This window comes from Gossypium arboreum, chromosome 10 (assembly GCF_025698485.1).
Source record: "Gossypium arboreum isolate Shixiya-1 chromosome 10, ASM2569848v2, whole genome shotgun sequence".
NCBI lineage: Eukaryota > Viridiplantae > Streptophyta > Magnoliopsida > Malvales > Malvaceae > Gossypium > Gossypium arboreum.
Window position 1 is genome coordinate 23,787,065 of NC_069079.1, and position 2,509 is coordinate 23,789,573.

General features: G+C 36.1%; 1 non-coding gene across 1 annotated transcript; it reads right to left on the reverse strand.

Moving 5' to 3' along the window:
* Positions 1–243: 243 nt before the first annotated feature.
* On the reverse strand, positions 244–350 carry LOC128283004 (small nucleolar RNA R71). The gene has a single exon (XR_008273350.1). It is a non-coding gene; the product is annotated as a small nucleolar RNA R71 (small nucleolar RNA).
* Between the last annotated feature and the right edge of the window lie 2,159 nt (positions 351–2,509).

Sequence of the window (2,509 nt, forward strand, 5' to 3'; positions counted from 1 at the left end):
TGTTCAGTTTGATGGTTTGCAGGAAGAGGATCCAAACACTCATTTAACAAATTTTCTAGAATTCTGTGACACCTTTAAGATCAATGGCGTTATCAATGATGCCATTCGCCTTCGGTTGTTTCCCTTTTCATTAAGGAATAAGGCTAAAAATTGTTGAACTCATTACCACGAGGGTCAATCACTACTTGGGAACAAATGATCAAAAAAGTTTTACTCAAATATTTTTCACCGGCTAAAATAGAAAAATTGAGGAATGATATCTCTTCTTTTGTGCAGATGGATTTAGAAACACTATATGATGCATGGTAGAGATATAAGGATTTGTTGAGAAGGTGCCCTCACCATGGGTTACCTTTATGGCTACAGGTTCAAACTTTCCACAATGGTTTGAACCCTTCAACTAGATAGATGGTCGATGCAGCGGCCGGGGGAACCTTAAATAACAAAACACCTGAGAAGGCTTATGAGTTCATTGAAGAGATGCCATTGCATAATTATCAGTGGCAAGTTATGAGAACAAAGCCAACAAAATCAGCCGGTTTTCAACTTTGATGCAGTCACTATGCCATCTAACCAGGTAGAACTTTTAAATAAAAAGATTGATGGTTTATGTGTTTCTGCGCAGGTACATCTGGTGATGTAGTGCGATACAAATGGAGGAGGGATAAATAATCCAGAATGCCTAGCCTACGACCATAGTACTACGAATGAACAAGTCAACTATATGGGTAACAATTCTAGACCACAGAATATTCCATATAGTAATACTTATAATGCGGGTTGGAGGAATCATCCCAACTTCTCTTGGGGCGGTCAAGGCAATCAAAGACCATAACCCCCTCCAGGTTTTCAACCACCTTACCAGCAGGAAAAGAAGTCGAACCTCAAGGAGATGCTAACAAAATTCATCTCGGTGTCAGAAACATGTTTCCAAAACACCAAAATAGCGCTTAAAAATCAGCAAGCGTCGATTCAAAGTCTCGAGAATCAAATAGGTCAGGTTGCTAAGATGATCTCAGAAAGACCACAAGGTAGCTTGCCCAGCAATACTGAGGCTAACCCAAGAGAGCAGCTTCATGCGATTACTGTTCAATAAGAAGAAGGGTTAGTTGAGTCTAAATCAAAACCAAGGCAAGAAACAGTGGTAAGTCAAGATAAGGTGGATGAAAGCGAATAAACAAAGCGGTAGCGGAGAATACACACCTCGCATGCCATACCCTAAAGTGACAAAGAAAGACCATACAGACGAACGATTCGGTAAATTTTAACATTTTAAAAAGGTTACATATTAACTTACCGTTTATTGAAGTTCTTTCGCAGATGCCCAACTGGGCTAAATTTTTAAAGGAGCTTATGGCAAAGAAACGAATGTTAGATGATTCGTCGTATGTAGAGTTGAATACAGTTTGCTTGGTTATTTTGCAGAATAAACTACCTAGTAAATTGAAGGATCCAGGGAGTTTTACTATTCCTTGTTTAATTGGTAGTTTAGTTGTTAATAATGCTTTGGCCTACTTAGGGGCGAGTATTAACGTCATGCCTTATAAAATTTTTTAAGCAACTAGGTCTTGGGAAGCCCAAACAAACTAGGATAAGTATACAGTTGGCAAATAAAACTATTAGGTTTCCTAGGGGTATTGTTGAAGATGTGCTTGTTAAAATTGACAATTTTACATTTCGAGTCGATTTGGTTGTCTTAGACATGGATGAAGACAGTGACATATGATCGTGTTATTTTGTGTGATAAGTTTTATAAATTTATTATTAATCATTCTTGGAACTAACTATTATCACGATGTAGGCAAATGTACTTATCGAACAGTAGTATAGTTTTAGCAAAACTGGATTGTTGAATTTAAAGGAACTAAAAGTACTAGTAATGACTGTCTTTTTATTATCTAGCCTAAGAATAATGGGGTCTGTTTTAATTAACTAATTAACTAAACTAAGAAATCACAGAAAATAGAATTGGGGATTTACTTTTGGAAAAATGATTGAATTAAGACAATACCTAAGGAAAAATCCACCTAGACTTCACTCGTTATTTGACTCTGAATCGAACAATTTATTCATTTGACTTGATCCATAGAAATCCCTAAGTTATATTATTATCCCTCTCAAGACTAAAAACGTCTAACCCTAGGTTGAATAATTGAAATCTCTTTCTAGTTCACTCCCTAGGGTTACATTAACTCGATCTATGTATCCCCTTATTAGGTTTCACCCTAATCTGGCAAAATCTTGTCACCTTATCTCTAGGCGCGCAACCAACTCCACTTAATTATGACAAATGTACTCTTAGGTAGGGTCTATTCCTCCACTGAATAAAAGCTTAACTTGAATCAATATCCTGGAATATCAAGACAAGAATTAAGAACATTAAGAACAAGTCAAATATTTATCATACAATTCAGAAAATAATAACAAGATTCGTCTTAGGTTTCATTCCCTTTAGATATTTAGGGGATTTAGTTCATAACTAAAAAGGAAAACATCTCAGAAGAATAAT